The following is a 21,522-nucleotide window of genomic DNA, read 5'->3' as shown; positions in this document are numbered from 1 at the left end:
GTGCTAGGCACTTTGCTTTACTTTAGTATTTACAACAAGCCCCCGCTGGAAGGAAACGAGCCGGACCAGAGCTTTTGTTTGTTGCCCTCCGTTGGATAGTGTCGGGACCGACACTAATGGGGAGGACGAACTTGGCAGTAAGGTGGTACTCCCCCAACAACACCCGAGTGGCATTGTCAGCCACTGCTTAGCACAGTGCCCTCTGTTGGTGAATGCCGGGACCGGCATTCGTGCAGAGGACGGTTGGAAGGAGAGGTCGGTAATCAACACAAGGGGCTTACAATCCTGTACCGACTCATCGCTGTACTGTGTTTTTGATTGATTAAACATGGTTTAACCACTTGGGAGCTAGTAAACAAACCTCCCCAGTGCTGCGCTGTCCATTATCCGGTGCTGAACTGGACGTCCAGCGGTCGCACGCAGCACTGGGGAGGTAGTGCCCGTGACGACCGTTGGCCGACGGCAGCACTTAAGGGGTTAACCAACACAACAAGTTATCCTGTGTACTTGCACGGACAGAAGTCAGGGTGGCGTTCTTCTTTACTCAATCCTGAGGTACCGAGGGATTACATAATATCCGACCTAACAAACTCTAATCATCCTCCCGGTTGGGTACAGAACCATGGCCGTAATGGAAGACGTGTTGGCAGCCTTGCTCGATGTGCAGACAGAACTAGCGACATCCCGTCACGAAACAGCGGACTTACGGGCTAGAATGGACCACCTACAGAGAAATCCTTTCAATGCAGGGGCTCCTACTACCGGACTACCAGCTGCGGTAGTGGTGGAAATGCCAGTCGCAATACCACTGGCCACACCGGAAAGGTACAGCGGGGACCCCTCCACAGTCCAGGTGTTCATAACACAGGTGGCCCTACACTTCTCCTGTAAACCAAAATCCTTTCCTACAAACCAGGCGAGAGTGGCCTTCATGATTTCGTATTTAGCGGGGAATGCTGCACAATGGGCGGTGCCTTTGGTGAGCAGGGATGACCCGCTTCTGTAAGATTGGGAAGCCTTTCAGGAAGAATTTGTCAAGGTGTTTGACAGGAGAGCCGACTCGTTCACCGCAGACCGAGAACTACTTGAGCTGAAACAGGGGTCCGCAGGTCTCGTCCAGTATCGGAACACGTTTAGGCGTCTCGTCGCGGAGACCAAATGGCCACTGGCAAAACAAACAGCGCTCTTCCACCAAGGATTGAGTGAAGAGCTGAAGGATGTGATCGCGCAGATCGACCCCCAACCCGCGCATTGCGAAGACTTGATCAGCCTGGCCCTCCGCCTAGAACATCGATTAAGCGAACACCGTGGTGGTGGGCCAAAGAAGGATAAGACACCGTCCGCTTCTGGCCATCCGGGGTCCACAGAACCGCTTCCTGCATCTCGAAATGAGCCCATGGACATAGGGGCTGTCAGAGCCAGCCTAACGGCAACGGAGAAAGAGTCCCGCAGGAAACAGGGCCTTTGTTTATTCTGTGGAAAGAAGGGGCACTACGTCCGTGAGTGTCCAGCGAAACCAAAAACAGGACGATCTCGCCCCAGCCGACTGTCGACAGCGACGGTGGAAAAGGGGGCGGAAAACGAATGGGCTCCCGGAACAAAGAAGGGGATTCCTGGAGTCATGGATACATCCCTTCCGTACAGCGACATGCATTGACCAGTCCCAGACATATGTTTATTCCTCTACGGTTAAAGGTGCGGGAGGAGTGGGTCTCTGTCTCAGCGATGATCGACTCCGGAGCCACTGGGTTGTTTATGGATGAGAAGGAGGCATACCGCATTGGGGTCACGCTCCTGCCTTGTTCGATCCCGGAGGAAGTCTATGCGGTAGATGGGCGCAGGTTGGTTTCAGGGCCCATCAGTCACCACACTGGGGATATCGAGGTGGGTTACGGAACACAACACATGGAGGTCATGGACTTCAACGTCATCTGTGCGCCTCAGTACGGAGTCATCCTAGGGTTGCCATGGCTGAAGAAACACAACCCTTCTATCAACTGGGAAACCCAGACAATAAGAATGAACTCCCCTTATTGTTCCCGTTTCTGGGGGAGGTCCTCGGAGCATCCAGTTTCGGAGGTGAGCCAGGGGTATACGGTAGCCACGGCAGCTGAGAAGGAGGTGATCCTTCCCAGGGTGTATCGTGATTTCAAGGACGTATTTGATGACAAGCAAGCTGAGACTCTTCCTCCCCATAGGATCTACGACTGTCAGATCGATTTGGTCCCTGGTGCTAACATACCTAGCGGGAGGCTGTATGCTTTGTCCGAGCCCGAGAACATCCACCTCCGTTCCTACTTAGACACAATGCTGAGTCTGGGGTTCATTAGGCCATCAAGATCACCGGCCGCCTCCCCTCTGTTTTTTATCCCAAAAGCCAACGGAGAAATTCGCGCTTGCGTGGACTTCAGGGCGCTTAACGCAATCACAGTTAAGAATCGATAACCCTTGCCGCTCATAAATGTGCTCCTGGAACAAGTCAAGAGTGCACGGGTGTACACCAAGCTGGATTTGAAGGGGGCATACCACCTTGTCCGCATGCGGTGTGGGGACGAATGGAAGACGGCCTTTAAAACGCGGTTCGGCTTATTCGAATACAGGGTGATGCCCTTCGGGCTTTGTAACGCCCCTGCGGCATTTCAGTTCTTCCTGAAGGACGTGCTACGAGACATCCTGGATGTGTACTTCGCCGTCTGTATAGACGATATATTGGTGTATTCGGATAGCGTGGAGGACCATGTGAGGCATGTGTCTTCAGTCCTACAGATCCTACGGGAAAACTCATTATACTGCAAGCTCAGCAAATGCGACTTCTACGTAACCACAGTGGAATTCTTGGGGGTCATGCTAAGCCCTGAAGGACAATCGATGGCCGAAAGGAAAGTGAAGGCTGTTGTAGCCTGGCCGGCCCCTAAGAACTTTAAGGAGGTGCAGAGCTTTCTTGGCTTTGCCAACTTTTACCGGAGGTTCATAGAGGGGTTTTCTGGAATGGTGGCGCCCATCACCCATTTGCTAAGGAAATCGTCTTCGTTTCTGTGGACCACAGCGGCACAGGGGGCCTTCGATGCCTTGAAGCAGTCCTTCATATCGGCTCCTGTTCTGGCTCATCCTGACCCAGATCAGCAGTACATCGTGGAAGCGGATGCATCAGATCTGGGGGTAGGGGCCATCCTATCTCAAAGGAACCCGGTGTCGGGATTGCTACATCCTGTAGCTTTCATGTCCAGGAAGCTGAACGAGGCGGAGAGGAATTACAACGTGGCCGAGAAGGAGCTGCTGGCCATTAAGGATGCCTTCACTGAATGGAGGCACTTGCTGATGGGGGCCAGGCACGTGGTAGCTGTGTTTACTGACCACCGGAACCTCCAATTCATGACTGCGGCCAGGCAGCTGTCTCCTCGTCAGCTGAGATGGATGCAGTTCTTCTCCGGCTTCCACTTCACCATCACATACAGGCCGGGTACCGAAAACAAGAAAGCAGATGCTCTTTCGAGACAGTCCAATAATTCGGGCCGTCCCTCGCCGACCATCAAGTCCATCATCTCTCCAGGTGCGGTGGTAGGAGCGATCCAGCCGGGGGCCTTCCTCCGTGGAATACAAAGAGGCATCTGCACCTTCGAATAGAGGACATGGCTTCGTAGGCACGACGAATGGAAGGTGAAGGACAGGATACCGGTACATGGCGGTTGCATCCTGATTCCCACGTTTAGACTAAGGAAACAGGCATTCAGATGGTGTCACGAGTCGCCCAGTGCAGGGCATTTGGGTCTGGAGAAGACGGTTGACTACGTGTTGCGTCAGTTCTGGTGGCCTTCGGGGAGGGCCGATGTTCGCGGATGGATTGCCGCGTGCACAATATGTGCAGCCATGAAATCGGATCACAGCCGTCCTCAGGGACTCCTACAACCACTTCCGACCCCCGCAAGACCGTGGGAACGCATATCATTGGATTTCATTGTGGGTCTACCAAAGGACCAGGAGTGTACAGCCATACTCGTGGTAATCGATTACCTGACCAAGATGGGTCATTTCATCGCCTGCAAAGGAGTACCGTCGGCAGGACAATTGGCTGTCACGCTCCTAAAAGAGGTGGTGCGTGTCCATGGCCTACCCAGTGTGATTGTATCGGACCGTGGTTCGCAGTTCACGGCGAGGTTCTGGAAATGCTGGTGTTCTGCTCTCCACGTCACTACAGCCTTATCCACCAGTTATCACCCCCAGACGGACGGCCAAACACAACGCCTCAACCAAACGTTGAAGCAGTATCTCCGCTGTTTCGTCGAACAGGGCAAGGAGGAATGGGTTGATAAATTGTGGCTTGCCGAAATCGCGTACAATAATGCCACTCACAGCTCCACGAAGGTGTCGCCTTTTTACAGCAACTATGGACATCCCCCCAGGTTCCTCCCGCTGGTGCATCCCTTGGCCAATACGGGCGTGCCTGCAACCAACAGACGGGTGGCCCACATCAAGGACACGGTCGTGAGTACCAGGAAGAGCTTGGAGGAGGCCAAAAAGGTTTATAAAGCGTATGCAGACCAGCGACGGCGGCCGGGTCTGCTTTACAAGCCGGCGATTACGTGTGGGTTTCCTCGAAAAACCTGAGGTTTCGCAAACACAGCGTTTTTCACCCACGATTCATCGGGCCTTATCGCATCAAGGAATGCATCAGCCCTGTGAACATGAGGTTGGAGTTGCCGGCCAGTATGCAAATCCATCCGGTGTTTCACGTGTCTCTGCTCAAACCATCCCGCTCGACCGGGCGTTCGGTCCCTTCACGGGTTTTGGTGGATGCCGAACAGGACTATGAGGTCGAGGGCATCAGGGATTCCAAATGGAGCAGGGGCAAACTCTGGTACCTGGTTGCGTGGAAGGGTTATGGGCTAGAGGAGCAGTCATGGGAGCCGGTTTCCGGGATCTGCGCGCTTCGATTGGTGTCGCTTTTCACAGGAAGCATCCGGGCAAACCCGGCCCTGTGGGGGGGCCCTTGAGGGAGGGGGGATGTACTGTTAGGACACAGAACGGATCAACAGCGCTACCGTTCCGTTAAGAGAACTACAACCCCCAGATCAATCGCGCTCAGGAACTACATCACCCAGAGGGCAACGCATGGAGCATGCGCAGTACGCGCCGGCAGACGAGCCGGCATAAAACGGACATCGAACGCAGAAGACGGCGTCAGATATTCCTTGTTCGTGGTTTGGGCCAGCGCTTTCTGACGAGGTGAGACCTTGATTCTGGAACCTACTCTTTGTTTCCGCAGCTAGGGACGCAGGGGATGCGTAAGCCCACTCATTGGAGAGTGTTCCGATAGAACTTTGTTGGGACCCGTTGTTCAAAGCCGCAGTCCCTGCTCGAGGGTTATCGAGCAAGCTCTGAGCGCATTTATCCCTGCAGAAGCCGAGCCCGCTTGAGAATTATCAAGCGAGCTGAACTCGTGCATTGTTGCTCTGCATGCCGTTGTCCCCGCTCGAGGGTTATCGAGCGCTTTGAACTTGTGCTTAGTCGCGCTACTTGCCTCTGTCCCCGCTCGAGGGATATCGAGCGCACGGAACGTTTCTTTGTTGTCGAGCAGTCTGCCTCAGTCTTCGTTCGAGGGTTATCGAACGCGCTGGACTTGAACTATTGCTGCAGTCTGTCTCAGTTCCCGCTCGAGGGTTATCGAGCGTGCTGGGCACTTTGCTTTACTTTAGTATTTACAACAAGCCCCCGCTGGAATGAAACGAGCCGGACCAGAGCTTTTGTTTGTTGCCCTCCGTTGGATAGTGTCGGGACCGACACTAATGCGGAGGACGAACTTGGCAGAAAGGTGGCACTCCCCCAACAACACCCGAGTGGCATTGTCGGCCACTGCTTAGCACAGTGCCCTCTGTTGGTGAATGCCGGGACCGGCATTCGTGCAGAGGACGGTTGGAAGGAGAGGTCGGTAATCAACACAAGGGGCTTACAATCCTGTACCGACTCATCGCTGTACTGTGTTTTTGATTGATTAAACATGGTTTAACCAACACAACAAGTTATCCTGTGTACTTGCAGGGACAGAAGTCAGGGTGGCGTTCTTCTTTACTCAATCCTGAGGTACCGAGGGATTACAGCTAGCAACACTAGTGTCGCGTCCGCCGCGCGTGTGCAAAGTGCCTGCTTAAATAGGAAGTTTGAAACCAGCTAGACTGCTGACCTCGCGACTGGGGGAGCTGTCATGGAAGTTACAATGCCCCCTCTGACCTTCCGATCAATCGGCACTAGCCGCGTCAGAACGGGGTCTGGGGCTCACAGTAAACCAATGTAAGTAAAAGCAGTATTACATGCAATATTTAAAACAAAATGCCTCAATAGATGATGTTCCCGTTCAGCGTACTAGCAGCTAGCAACACTAGTGTCGCGTCCGCCGCGCGTGCGCAAAGTGCCTGCTTAAATAGGAAGTTTGAAACCTGCTAGACTGCTGACCTCACGACTGGGGGAGCTGTGCCGGATTTTACAATGCCCCCTCTGACCCTCCAATCAATCAGCACAAGCCGCGTCGGAATGGGGTCTGGGGCTCACAGTAAAACAATGTAAGTAAAAGCAGTATTACATGCAATATTTAAAACAAAATGCCTCAATAGATGAAAAAGCGATTTGCTTCCTGACCTAAGGGTTCTGGTAGGACCGTAATGTTTGAGTTTCCTAGAGATGTAAAGAGGGCCTTTGTTATGCAAGGACTTATGTACGATGCAGCAAACTTTGAATTTGACAGGCTTACAAATTGGGAGCCAGTGGAGCTGTTGAAGAAGGGGAAGGGAAGCGGTTTTGAATGGGGTGTTCATGACGAGACGCGCAACGGTAATTTGGACCACCTGCAACCTGCTGACCGAAGACTCATTGGCAGAGACCAGGAGAGCGTTGCAGCAGTTGAGACGGCTCATTATCATGGTCTGAATGAGGGTTTTACAGGTGTAGTCTGGAAGGAAAGGGAAAACTCATCGTAGCAGGCCCAACACATAGAAGCAGGAGTTGGCGGTGTGGGCAGCTGGCCCCTTCAAATATAAGGCAAGATCTAGACAAATGCCCAAGTTTTTAACTAGATCCTTAGGGCCGGAGGAGGCGCCAAGGGTTGACGGCCACCAGTCCACAGTAGGGGAGCTTCTCCGAAGAGCATAATCTCCGTCTTCCCTGCATTAAGTTGGAGAAAATTACTTTTCATCCAGTGAGCAATAGCTGTCATTCCCGCCGAGAATGTGGGCTGAGCCAACGTGGTAGATTTGTTAAATTAGAAGAGAAGCTGGGTGTCAGCAGCATATGAAATTGGCAGAAAGGCGCTGGACCTAAGGAGGTTGGTCAAGGGAGCAATATAGATGTTAAACAATGTAGGGCTCAAACATGCGCCCTGAGGAACACCCTTGGTCAGTTCCACCGTCTTCGGCCGAAAAGGGCCTAAATTGATGGTCTGGGTATGGGAGGACAGGAAGCTGGTCATCCACTGAAGGGCAAATCCTCCAAGTCCAATCTCCTCCAATCTCCTGAGTAAGATCTGGTGAGAGACTGTGTCGAACGTGGCAGAAAGGTCCAACAGCATGAGAATCGTAGAGTGGCCACTGTCTAAGGTCATCCTGATGTTATCAGTGACCTCCAAAAGGGCAGACTCAGTGCTGTATTTGGGCCTGAAACAAGATTGAGAGGGGTCTAGGTTGCCTGTATTTTCGATATGGGCAGACAGATGTTGATTGATGTATTTTTCCAGAACTTTTCTCAGGAGAGGTAGTAAGGAAATGGGGCTGAGATTGGAAAGCGCTTCCATAGGGACCTTGGAAATTTTACAGATAGGGATGACCTGATCCGCCTTCTATTCCCATGGGAAGGTAACCCACTCTCATAGAAAGAAAACAAATTCTGCAGCACACTTATAGGAAAATTCAAGTCAAAGCGATGTCTCAATGGACATAAAGTTCAAAATTCATGGGCGAAGAAGTGGTCCACCAATGTATCGGTTCTTCTTTTATTATTCATACAAAAGCCAGCCGACACGTGTTTCGTCGCAAGAAACGACACCGTTTCCGCGACTCCTCAGGGCTGTAGGTAGACGGTATGTAACCACAGGCCGCGGTGCCGGTGATAATTCCGACCTGGCTCCGCTCGAGACCGGGTAGTGACGAAAATCAGAAATCGATTTCACAAGTATGGAGCGTGGTTTTCTCCAGCGGTATTGTAGAGATTCTTTATAGATAGACTTGCTATAGATACTGCTCCTGGAAGTAAGAATATTTGCAAAAGTCTCTTGGTCCGTGTGTTCAAAGCACAGGAAAAGTAGAAACTTACATAGCAGTAAGTCCCCGGGGTGCGGGGGTGGTTCAGCGGCGACTCTTTCGAGTACGCGTTTCGGTTCCGGGTGCGGTCTTATGCCATTGTCTGTGGACACTGTGCACGTTAAAATCCCCAACAGTAGAAAGGTATTAGTCGAGATTACATGGGGAGCAAAGTAAGCTGGAGTGAGAAGTCTGCCAAAGGGCCAGGAGGCGATATACTGAGGCACCTTTCAAGTTGAGTTGCGGATGGAAATCAATGCGAAAGACTGAAATTTCAATATTAGCGTTGCAACGTTGCTCGATCGTGGAGACTGAGATACAGTCTTTGTAAATAATAGCAATACTGCCCTGCACTTTTATTTGTATGTCCATCCTTAGGAACCTGTAGCCAGGTGGCAGCACTAAGGTAATGGCAGGAGTAGAGTTAGGTTTAAGCCATGTCTCAGTCAGGAACCCTAAATCAGGGTTAGCCGTAGTAAGTAGATCCCACACCTCTGTAGCATGTTTAGGGAGAGATCTGACATTACATAAGACACCTTTCCAGCCTTTGTTCATGTCAGTGTGGCATATGATTTATTAAATAAGTAAGTAAATTAAATTATAGTCATTAGACCAGTAGTTTATGAAAAGTACATTTCAAATAAAAACATTATTTCTAATGGATTTATGTTTACTTACATCTCCTACTACGTAGAAAGTAGTAGCTTATGGGGTACTCAAATATGCAGATTGGTCCTCGTCTATGGAGCAGTTACACCCAAACGCCTAGATTGTGTAAAAGTTTGCATCACAAAAGTGATGCAAAGCCAGCACTAAGTGTTGTGGTGGGATGTACTTTCCAATTCAAATCATAATTTGCATTCTAATATTGCCTAAAGTAATATGAAGTAGAGTTATGTGCTACTTTGCACTACTCTGCATCCAGGGGTAAATCCCTATCTACTAACATTGGTTGATGGGGATTTGCGCCAAAAAAGCTATGTCTCCTCCAGGCAAATGTAGCAGTGGAGCAACTTCTAAAAGCCTCCACATTTTTTCAACTTTGAATATGTGCTGCACAGCAAAGCAACATACAAAGTGGAAAAAGTATATAATCATACGTTTTGTGCAAAACCTATGCTCTACAGAATGCAAACACCCTTGCACTAAGGGGTGAGGGTGGGTGTGTTGACTCTTGGGAGCCTACAGTGCAACACCACTGAGGGACAGTAAAATTCCACTGTATCTTTGTCAATATGGGTGAGTTTTTCACTCACCTATTGGCACAACAAATACAATTTGACAATGCCATGTTCAATGTATTCGCCCCACCACCTCCACTCAAGAATCTCAGGTTAAAAGAGATATGGGTCTAGTTGGGACAAGGGTATATGTTCCTGTGTTAGAAAAGCTGGAAGGAACAACCATGTTTTGAAACAAATCGCTGAAAATCTGTAAATTGTCATAATGAACACGATCTCCCTACCAGCAGATCAGGGCAATGGGATCTCACTTGCACCAGTGGATATCAAAAAGTGACTTTGATTTGATGTTTGTAATCAAATTACCAGTGCACCATAAACCGCTTTTGCCAAAATCCATGATCTGTGCTAATGTTATATTATTGATTGTGCAGACCACACCCCCTACGAACACCCACATATATTTAGAATTTTCAGACTTTAATTTATTAGACGTCAGGGATTTATGTATGCCACTTTAGAAATTCAACAAGCTATTAAAACAATTAGTTAAAAAAAATGAAAAATGTTATCTTTAGGTTTCAATGTAATATTGATGTAGCGGTTGCATCAATATATAGCTGTGACTGTGCCGAAAAAACATACTTGATCGTGTGCACAAACAGACCAAAAAGATATCTGTTTTAACATCTTAACACCGAGTTTTGTGAAGCAGTTATTACTAGGTTAACAACGATTGATTAAGTTACTTTAAGAGTTACGGAAAGCATTAGTGTTAGGGTTACAGTAAGGATATTTAATAATAATATTGTAAAATAAGTAAATTAATGTTCAAGATTGGTATTAGATTTAAATTAGGTGTCATTCTGTATTTAAAATGTATTTAATCAAATTTTTAAAGGAAGAGTCAAGTTTAAGGTAGGATAAAGACAATTAAATTAAATTAAACCAATCTAAAATAAATTATGTATAAGGGTTAAACTTTAGGGTTAGTGTTAGACCTGGCATCTTTGGCATGATTTCCCCTGACTTTTTGCCTTCTGTGTTGCTGACTTCATTTTTGCTGGCTTGCGGATTCTGAGCACTTTACCACTGCTAACCAGTGCTAAAGTGCATGTGTTCTGCACTTTACACATCGTAACCTATCTCTCCCATTGGTTAACATTGGAACTGACATAAAACATTGCAGTTACAATGTTTTAAGTCAATCCCAATGGTAAAAGGCAGAGATTCAGAGCTCAGTGTCTCGGGACTCACAATTTCAAATCACAACATATGGTTAAGTTAGATTTTAAATTGTAAGTCTGAAAGTTTGAATTTTCTTTCTTTAAACAATTTGTGCTTCTGCCTGCTCTAAATACACTTCTGGGTTGGGTAACAGCTGGACATTATCCATTCCCTCTAGACAGTCAAGCAAAGGGAGCTGGGGAGTGACATTTGCATCCCGATGGCCCATTACCAGGCTGATGGGCCTTCCTGAGGTAGATTGGGAGGCAGGAGCTGACACGTGCACCTGAATAGGGCTGGGCTTTTCCCTACAGAAAGAGTTGCATATCCCCGTTTAGCGTGTCTGGATACAGAGCAGGAAAGGTAGAGACCTTGTGATCTTCAAAGGCCTCTTCGATGTCTCCCTCAGTCCAAAGGCACATTTGGATACAGGTACTGGACCCCTGACACCACCAAGGCAGAAGTTTATTGGAATAAAGGACATTCTGCCTGAAAGAAGAGCTGTTGTGCTGTAGGAGAGATTGCCACTTTCCTACCTCCTCTGCTGTGCTGGCCTGCTGCTTCTTGCCTGGGAGTGAGAGGGACTGGACCAGCTCTCTACATCCTTGAACCCAAGTTTCTCCTAGGGCTTATTGGCTTGGCCTCTGTTTTCTGAAGTCTCAGGGTCACAAACGACATCTTGCAACTCAGCTGGTGCTGTTGTACTCTGGCATATGTGAGTCCTACCATTGCCTGAGGTGAGGTCCCCCTTCCAGTCCTGGGCCTCAGAATTGGGTTCTGTAGTTGTTTTCTTAAAAAATCAACACAGTGGTCCCTTTGCACAGATCAGAACCAACACAGTGTCCTCCGATGCAGTGCCGATTTAACGACGACACGACTCCTGACTGCGAGATTCGACGACAACGCAGCACCAATCCTTGGACACCGTCTGCAAGGTTTAATGACTATGCAGTGCCGATCCTTTGAGACAGTCTGCGAGGCTCGACTCAGATGCATTGACCAGACTGCATGGAAAAGACAGACACATCGTGCTCTCGACGTCAATGCTTTACTCCATACAAGGTACTTTTTCAGCGGACCCTGTGTGGATTCTTTAGCTGGCCTGGTCTCCATAGCAGTCGGCCTGAACTTTGGATTTCTACCAGTCCCTCACAACCTCAAGTAACCTTTTGACCGCTAGTGACTTCTAAGCACAGTTTTTGCATTACATTTTTAAAAATTCATATCTTGAGTTCTACTTATTGGATTTATGTCGTGTTTGTCTTGTTTTACTCCAATAGGTATTCTATATTATTCTAAGCTGGTGTGGAGACTTTTTATGGTGTTTTCATTCCGGTACTGTAATTTAAGAGTTGCACAAATACTTTACACATTGCCTCTAAAGTTAAGCCTGACTGCTCTGTACCAAACTACCAGAGAGTGAGGACAGGTTAATTTAGGTTGTGTATCTGACTTACCCTGACTAGGATCGTGGTCCCTACTTGGACAGGGTGCATACCTCTGCCAACTAGAGGCCCAATTTCTAACAATAAGGAAATGGGTAATAGTTGAATTAAGAAATAAAGCTAATATCAGTTAAGCAACAGAATGTAAAAATGATTATTTAAACTAATCTCAAATTAAAAAAAAGGTCAAGGTTGTCGTAGGGTAGGGGTACCATCAGTTTCATGGGGCCAGACTAATCGAAAATACATTTTATAATTACATTTATGATGTAGTGGCCAGTGATGTAGTGTCAATGATGGCATGGCAACTGAAGGTAATACCATACAACACAGAGAGAGATAAACCAACATTTTACATACCGCTCTAATAGTAGAGATGCAAGATATAAATACCTCAAAATAAACCTATGACTCGACCAATAAAAATATGCTTTGCAGAAATTATTTGGGAATATATAGCCCCGTTAACGGAGAATATATTAGATTTATAAAAGCAAAAGAATAGTTCTTCGCACTTTTGTATAAATACTAATTTACCAGCGATTGCTTATCATCCTACTCTTCATTTCTCTGCTTTACCAATATATGCGCCACGTGTCTGAGGCGGTATGTGCTTCGAAGATTTTGATCAAACAAAACAAAAAAGAATTCAGTGCCAGTGCATCAAATATGACTGATTAAGAGCATGCCTGTGCAGGATATTTGCTGAACATTTTCTGTAAATGAAATGAACTCATCTTTGTATTTTGACCTTCCCAGAAAATTGAGGATACATTTTTTGTATTTCAAATTATAGAAAATGAAAATCCTCTTTGCAATCTGGTATATTTTTAAGAATTTTGGTCTGATGGTTTGCAATGTAATTCATTTACCCAGTGGGGAATCACCTCTCAAGAAGAAACACTTTCTATTGCCCTTTGATGTCAGAGAAGGAGTGGTCTTTCACAGGGCTTGAAAAATGTCAGCCTAATTATGTCTCACAGCACATATCTTAGAAAAAAGCTTTTTATTACCGCGTGAAACCTTGCAATTGGATGTAGAATAATGATCTCTGAATGTTTTTTTACTCCAATCAATCTTCTTTCAATTTTCCTGTATGTCATGTGAAGACCGGAAGCTTTACCTTGAATGTTCAGAATAAAAAGGGCAAATAATCTCAAGTGGTCAATATTAAGTCATGTCCTATTAAAGAGACCGCTTTGCTGCCACTGCACTCTTAAAGGCACACGCACTGGATACATCTACGAACCTGAGACTCTTTAGGCCTTCATCCATAGCAACAAGATTTACGACTGTTGGTATTTACTAGATGCTAATCGTGTTACTAAGCCCAAAGTAACGTGGTAAAGCCAGTGCTTATTTTGAACCAGTGGTTTCCAGTGCTCAGCACCGGCACCTAATTGCCAACACAGGTGCTTGTGGCAGTCTGCCACAAGGTGGCGCCGTCTGGCTAATCTAGAGGTGACCACAACAACAGTTAATTGTTAATTCAATATACATAAAATAAACTATTACCTGCCTTCCAAGCCATTCTTATATATACATTTGGGTGCATGAGATAGTTCGTAGTGTCACACTTGTAAGAGGAGTGAAATGGTAGTAGTTGTTACTATCATTTGCAGTTTGGCAGGGGCAATGTATGGTGCCAGCTGCAGTAGTCTCCTGACGAGAGCCCAGGCACTTATTTTTTTTTTACAAATTAAGCACTGTCCGCAAAGCACATTTTAGCTGTGCAGAAGCCTGCCCTTCTCGACCGTGTTTAGGAAGCGCAGACTTTTTTGTGAACTCCTGAAAATAAAACAAATCACTGCTTTCTGGTGGATGTTTGACACTTCTTACAGGCCTAAACATTGATATGTATTTATTGTGAGTTTTATATAGTGGTCCATTCTGCATTCTGGTTACTTCAGGGAACTGATGCAAGGGCATCCCAATATGGATGGCCTTCACCTAATGTTCTTCGGTTCAGACCCTTGCTCAACAAGGGTTTTTCTTAGAAAGCAAATCTGAATAATTCAGTCTTGAGCCATTTCCTGAAACATAAGTAGTTGGTTTCAGCTGTCAGACAGACACTGAGGGCTTTCCATGGTTGTGGGCCTTGTACTCTAAGGGATTACATGTTGTTTTTCGATCTCTTGAAAGACTACTAAGGGATTATGTGGGTGGATGTTGATCCGAGGTTTTGGCTGGTGTGCAGTAAAGGGTAAATTTGTGCAGTAACATTTTAGGGCATATGTACAATGGGTGGAGTTTTAGATAGCATGAACTAGACCAGAAGGGATCAAAGTGCTTTACATGAGCACCAATTACGTTACACACACACACATTCATTTTTGTTAGGCACGGGGAGATTACGTGATTTGCCAAGAAGCACAGAATGTTGAGCATCCCAGCCAAGAATCTAACCCAGCTACCCAGCTCCGAGGTTGACAGCCCTAGCCGTTAGGCCACTGACGGAGCTCGGTGTTACTCCAAAATTGGTAACTCCACGCTCCAACAGTTTTAAAATGCAGGGATGCGCCATATTTACAAAAATACGGCAGACCCCTGCATTTCCCATAGCGCTAAAAAAGCTGCCTAGTGCCGGTGCAGGCATCCTAGCACCCTTTTGTTAGGGTGTCTGTGCTAAAGGGATGTTTGTTAATGTGCTGGAAGGGACACCTTCCTGCACATAAACAATCTTAACAGGTGATTTGCTCTACCCATGTGTGCTGCAGAATGCAGCCCACGTGGAAAGAGCAATATACAAGGAGAAAAAAAACATTTATCCTCGTATCGCCTGCTTAAGACCAGGTATTTCCTGATCTTATTTTTGGTGCTGCCCCATACCTTGTAAATACAGATCAGCGTCAAAAAAACAATATGTGTTGCAGCAGAACGCCCACTGCAAAACCCATTGCCCACCTCTTTCACGCTAAGTGCTGCGTGAATAAGGGCATTATTTACAAGGCAGCGTTAAGTCATGTTAAGTGGCTTAACTCCACCTTGTAAATAAGGCATAGGACTTAACGCCACCAGAACATCGCAAAAAGTGACGTTCTGTTGGAATTGCTGCTTGTAAATATGCCCCTGTGTCTTATGCAAAGCATATAGGATCTCAAATTTTATCCTGACAATTTCTGGAAGCCAGTTGAAGGCTTCGTTTCCAGAAATTTCGGCTCAGTCTGGTTGCTTGACTCTGGAGTCTTTGTCAACTGGCTATACGTTTCTTGGGGAGACCAGTGTAGATGTAATTGCAGCAGTTTAAGAGTGCTACAACAAGGGCGCTCGTCATCTTCACACGGTGGACATTCTGTAGGAGCAGAAAGAATCTGTAGAGATGGAGAGCTAATGGTTGAAGCCTTTGACTAGTGCATTGATTTTAGGGGAAGGGGGAGGCTCAGGCGAACAAGCGTTCCAAGTCAAAGAGTATCCTCACATTTCCAGCTTTATGGGCTAATAGAGGAGGGAGTACTCTGACCTTTGGCCATTCAAAAGGGGGTCCAAACCTCAGTTCGTTTGAGTACACTGATCCCGGTTTTGTGCCTTCTCCATCCAGTGGAGCACACCGTTTATCAACAGATGATGTCCATAATACCTATTAATGGCATGTTTAAAGCAATCATGGTCAGACATTGGACTCAAAGAGCCATCTCAGTGGTGCAACAAACACTTATTTCCAGAATCACCAGATTGTCACAGCTCATCTGAAACTGTCCATCCATCCTGTTATCACTAAGAGAGTCATTTCAATCCTGTCAGCTTGTACTTGGGGTGTGTGAAATTTCACTTTTTAGGTCTCGCCTATGCAGCGCGCATGCCCTGCTTAGGCAAAAGAACTTTAGCAATCGCTTTGGCTTTTCAGTCAAAAACGTGCACCCGTTCCATTGCCTTCAAGGGAAACGCTTTGTGTGCTCTTGCATTCCCCCACCCCTCCCACTTTTAGCGTGAGGTGCGTGCGTGCGCTTGTTCTTCTTCCTCTGGGTGTTTTTTTCTTTTTAAGTGTATTTAATGTATTATTTTGAAACTGTTGTTTTTATGGTGGTTTAATAAACTATGGCCTAAATAAAGGTAACCTTCTTAACAGTCTTTCTCTGCTGTTTAACCCACAGTGAAGCACCCACACCTGGAGATCAAATACCGGCACAAGAAGTCAAAGGAGCGAGAGCAGCGGGAGGCTGATCGTGAGGAGCGCATGAACCAGCAGCAGCGGAGCTCTTCTTCCAACAAGGTTAGTGTACTGGCTGAGTCATGGGTGCTGCATCCTGCGGGTGGGGTAGAGCTGGCACTTTGTCTGTAGCTTGTCTATGCGTTCTCTAGTCTCCAGTGTCACTTGTATCCCATTAGACTCCCACCCATCTCTGTCGCTGAGTGGTAGATGTACCATAACGCTGATGACTGTGCAGCAGCTTTATTGGAATGTGCTTTATGTGCTAATTCAATTTATTTTTTAAATTCAAGCAATCTAAATCTTCCTCCCTTCTCCCTCTGCTTCCTCTTTAGAATGTTTCAGGGCGAGCTGTCGTGACAGATGTTCTGTACTGGATAAGAGACCATTCTGTGATGCAAAATGCTGCCCGCTGATTGGCTGAGGGGACTTCAGCGTATGTCTCTAAGGACTCCGCTGCTGGTCTGTTTTTACTACTGCTGGGGTCACCAGCACACTCATAGTTAAGAATCGCCCTATAGCTCCTTTTCGTAAATTGGCCAAAATCGCTTGCATTTGCCAGATTTATGGCATTCTTAGGTGTTCTGAATGGAGCAGATTTGCTTTAAGGGCGATTGTTTAATCAAAGCACGACCTGCTGCTTTACTCGAGTATTACATTTTAATTTCCTTCACAAGTCACAATGCCAATAATCAACAAGCATTGGCATAGCCAATAGGTCTCGCCTTTGGGACCGTATAAGTATTTAGTTATGCAGCACAATATCCTTACTGCAACAACCTTAATTGTTGTATGGTTAAACACTTATAAGGTCCCAAAGGCGAGACCTATTGGCTATGCCAATGCTTGTTTTTTTTGCTGGCAAAGTTTTGCGAAGTTACAGATTTTCGCTCATCGCAGTGTTTGCAAAGTTGCTCTTAAGGTTCCTATGTACAATGTCATTGCTGAAAGGAAGAACAATAAGGCTTTCATCTTTAGAATCACAAAACTGCCCGGTGGTAAATAGATTAGTTACTGCACTTTGACCGGGGGGTAATTATACTGCACTGGAATTTTCTGTCACAAAATACGGGCCACATTTGCATCTGAATTCTGCACGCAATCCTTTGTGCTGACCAGATGTCTCTGTGCAAACTTACGCCACACTCACAACGCGGACTTGACTGTTTTCTGAAAAGTGTACCTTATGTTGCAAAAATGTGTTAATGTTAAGTAAAGTTGCAAGCAGGGGCGCTGGAATTATGCTGCAGTGGAGGGCCAACTTATTTAGCAAAATTGACTAAATTATGCAGCGAAAGAGCCACATTATGTGGCTTTATACAGCACATTGTTTGACAGTAAGGCTATTTTATCCTTTGATACAAAAGGGATTCTAAATGCTACAAAAAATAAAACTTTTTTTTAAAGAAAGAAACTGTTGTACATTCAGCAATAAATAATGGTTTTGTATTGTGTGGGAGCTCAAGAGCACATTTTGCACTGTGTGCACTGTACATAAAGATTTGTTGTACTCTTACATTCAGGAAAAAAGAAGCTTACATGCCCAGACTTCATATAATGAAAGTAGTGCCCCTTTTATTCAGTCTATCTAAGTTATGTTTTAGAACTGGCCGTCAACTGTGGCTTCCTTTGTGTCCACACTGGGGCTTATAGAAGCATATATTTCCTTTGAAAATGAACCGCTCTGAACATTTGTGTAGTGCAAGTGACATGGAGGGAGGCACAACAAGATTCAAGACATTAGGGCTTAAAGAAAGAATGGAAATGTTTTAAATTTTCTTAACACATGGTGCCCTTTTGATACAGCTGCTGCTCTTAGAACAAAACATTGCCATGGCAAAGAAGACATCACTGTTTCCACCCTAGAACTTATGGCGTAATGAGTGCCAAATGCAGCAAGTTCGTAGCGTCTCGTAATATTTTAAAAATTGTCTCATTTTATCTTTGGGGGTTTTAGCTAAAGGGGAATTGATTTTACCAGGCACTCTGACACCCCTACCACATTTTACTTACTTATTCTTCTGCTTCAGCCCAGCGGTGGGCGCCATCTTGAGTGTGGCAGGTGGGGACAGTGCTCAAGTCGGGCCGTCCTTCCCGCCCTTCTGGTGTACTTAACAGAGCCCTCTGCAGCGCTCGGTGCCCTACAGTCGCTCTCCCTGGTGAGGGAAACTGGGGCTGCGAGCGACAGAGGAATTGTAAAAACGAAATAGGCGAGCTGTGTTCTTAAAATCTGCGCGTTTGTAGCGTCTCGTAATATTTTAAAAATTGTCTCATTTTATCTTTGGGGGTTTTAGCTAAAGGGGAATTGATTTTACCAGGCACTCTGACACCCCTACCACATTTTACTTACTTATTCTTCTGCTTCAGCCCAGCGGTGGGCGCCATCTTGAGTGTGGCAGGTGGGGACAGTGCTCAAGTCGGGCCGTCCTTCCCACCCCTCTTCCTCCCTATAAAATGTGTAAGCCAACCAGACGGCGCAGCGGGCTGGCGCAGCGGGCGCGCCGGACGCGCGCCGAAGCCGCGCCTAAGCCAAGCCCGTCTGCGCCCGTCCGCGCTAAGAACGCGCTAGGCGCGGGACACGCTGTTTCCACTTCCCCTGCACTCAGGTACGACGTTTCCGAGTTGCTGTCTATGCGCCACACCCTTCCTAGCCCTTCCTGTTATGTACATTCTTTCTCCGACCACCTCTGGGGCCCCTACTTCTGCCGCCAGTGTGGTTGGTCATCTTCCAATCCCCCCAGTCCTATTCCTCCCCCCCTCCCTCGTCCTCGGCATAAGACAGCCTCCTTTAGCGGTGGCCTTATCAATGCCAGATCCTTAGCGCGACACGGACAAGACATCCATGATCTTATCATAGCATCCGATCTGGATGCCTTGTTCATCACTGAATCTTGGTTGCACGATGCTTCAAATCCCGATCTTGCCACCGCTCTCCCCCCTGATTACACCATCCTCAGACGAGACAGACCTATTGGTCGGGGAGGCGGATTGGCCATCATTGTAAAAAAAGCACTTAAGTGCCACACTTTTGACCTGGCCTCCTTTAAGGACTGCGAAACCCTGGGATTTGTTATCCACACTAGCTCCTCCTCTGCCTTTTCAGGCGCACTTGTCTATCGCCCCCCCGGAAATGCCACTACATTCTTGGCCTCCCTTGATGAAACTCTGGCAGCTTTTCTTATCCATTACCCCACCTTCACTCTTTTTGGAGACTTCAATCTTCATCTGGAATCTGACACTGACCCCCACACTCTCAATTTCCGCCACTCACTGGAGATTTTCGGTCTCTCCCAATTAGTCTCCCTTCCTACCCATGGTGCTGGGCACACCTTGGACGGCATTTGTACCAATCTGTTCTCCTTAGATGCCGCTACCCCCGTACCACAAATATGGACAGATCACTGTCTCATTCCCTTCTCCATTAATAACAAAACCTTGCCCCCTCCCCCCATTAAACTCCCTCACACCCCTTTCCCTGTTAATTGGAAAAAGGTAGCTGAATACATCAAACTCAATCCACAACCGGCAGTACCCCCCCTACCATCACGGGCGACACCTCATTAGATTCCACAAACTTCCACCTGTGGATTGAGAGAGTAATCTCTGTAAATGCAAAATCCGTCAGCCAAAAAACCGTCCGAGGAAAAAAGAAACCCAATGCCCCCTGGTATACTCCGGCCCTCGCTGTCTGCCACCTCAAGTGTAGGCTCTTGGAGAGAGAATGGAGAAAAACCTACAACTCAACGTCCAGATCCACTTACACTCTCCAGAGAAAGCTATATCTCTCCGAAATAAAAAAAGCAAAAAAGGCATTCTTCACTTTAGCAATAGATGCAGCAAAACAGAAACAACATACGATTTTCAATATCGTAAAATCTTTCACTCATCCCAAAGCACTGGCACTTGAAATTCCCCCCTCACAAGCCCTCTGTGATCAAATCGCTGATTTCTTTGAGGAGAAAATCAATAATATCCATAAGGACTTCCCCCCGGCTCCCATCCTAATCCAAGCGTCTGACACATCTACTCCCTCACTAAACCAATTTACAGCAGTCTCCCTATTGCAAACGCACAAAGCCATACTAGCCTGTAAATCAGGTGCACCCACAGACTCCTGCCCCCCAGTCATCTTGCACCACCTCATTGAGTCTGTCAACCCTCTAATCAATGCGATTGTGAACGAATCCCTTGACTCCGGTATTGTTCCTATTGAGTGGAAGAAGGCCACAGTCAAGCCCCTCATGAAAAAGCAAAATAAATCCCCTACTGATTTGTCCAATATGCGCCCAATCTCACTCCTCCCTGCACTAGGCAAAATTACCGAGCAACTAGTCCACGAGGAATTAAAGAATTTTGTGGAAAATCAATGCATCTTACACCCGCAGCAATCCGGTTTTCGTTCCGGCCACTCCACAGAGACCGCTTTGATTGAGTTGTCTGACACCATCAAGTTCTTGCAGGATGAGGGCAGGCAGGCCGTCCTCATCCTGCTCGACTTAACCGCGGCCTTCGACACCATCTCACACACTATTCTAATTAATAGGATGCGTGAGATCGGTGTCTCGGGCTCCGCACTTGCTTGGATTACATCATTTCTATCCAATCGCTCTCAATCGATCTCCTTAGGCCCCTTTGTTTCCAGTGAACGATCCATCACCTCAGGGGTACCACAGGGATCCATCCTGAGCCCCCTCTTTTTTAACGTGTATATGGCCCCCCTTCTTGCGTTGATTGAATCACATGGGATTCTCGTGACATCCTACGCTGATGACACCCAGCTTGTCGTCACTATTGATAAAAGACTCCCGGATGCTGCCATCAAATTCCAAAACTGTCTGTCAGAAGTCTTTTCTTGGCTCAACCTGCACCATTTAAAATGCAACAGCCCCAAAACAGAAATAATTCCCCTCGGTAAAGGCACATTCTTTTCCCCCAAAGACTGGTGGCCTCATAAATCCGAAGCACCACCGAGCGCGGTAGCCTCAGCACGCAACTTGGGTGTTCAATTTGATGCTTCCCTCAGCTTCGATGAACATGTGCGCATTACCGCAGGGCGCTGTTTCAGTCTGATCAGGCAATTAAAGAAATTTTTTAATTTTCTGCCTATCAGTGCCAGGAAATCAGTCGCGGTGGCGCTTATCCTCTCCCGGCTGGGTTATTGTAACGGCCTCCTGGCAGGTATCAAGAAGTCCTCTCTGAAAAAGCTACAAACTGTCCAACATGCAGCAGCCAGGCTTGTT

The 21,522-nt window shown here is 46.9% G+C and overlaps 1 protein-coding gene and 1 long non-coding RNA gene across 3 annotated transcripts in view; one reads left to right on the top strand and one right to left on the bottom strand.

The window, feature by feature from the left end:
• LOC144762865 (uncharacterized) overlaps positions 1-17,578 on the top strand; it is a 189,865-nt gene extending 172,287 nt beyond the window's left edge. Inside the window, exons 2-3 of the long non-coding RNA XR_013596154.1 lie at positions 16,227-16,345; positions 16,618-17,578. This is a non-coding gene — a long non-coding RNA (uncharacterized LOC144762865). The remainder of the gene's footprint in view (positions 1-16,226; positions 16,346-16,617) is intronic.
• The window catches only part of MRAP2 (melanocortin 2 receptor accessory protein 2), a 1,067,096-nt gene that overhangs the window by 602,634 nt on the left and 442,940 nt on the right, over positions 1-21,522 (bottom strand). The gene's annotated exons all lie outside the window — the stretch shown is intronic.

The sequence above is a fragment of the Lissotriton helveticus genome, chromosome 6 (genome assembly GCF_964261635.1).
Source record: "Lissotriton helveticus chromosome 6, aLisHel1.1, whole genome shotgun sequence".
Lineage (NCBI taxonomy): Eukaryota > Metazoa > Chordata > Amphibia > Caudata > Salamandridae > Lissotriton > Lissotriton helveticus.
This window is presented reverse-complemented; position numbering and strand designations above follow the sequence as displayed.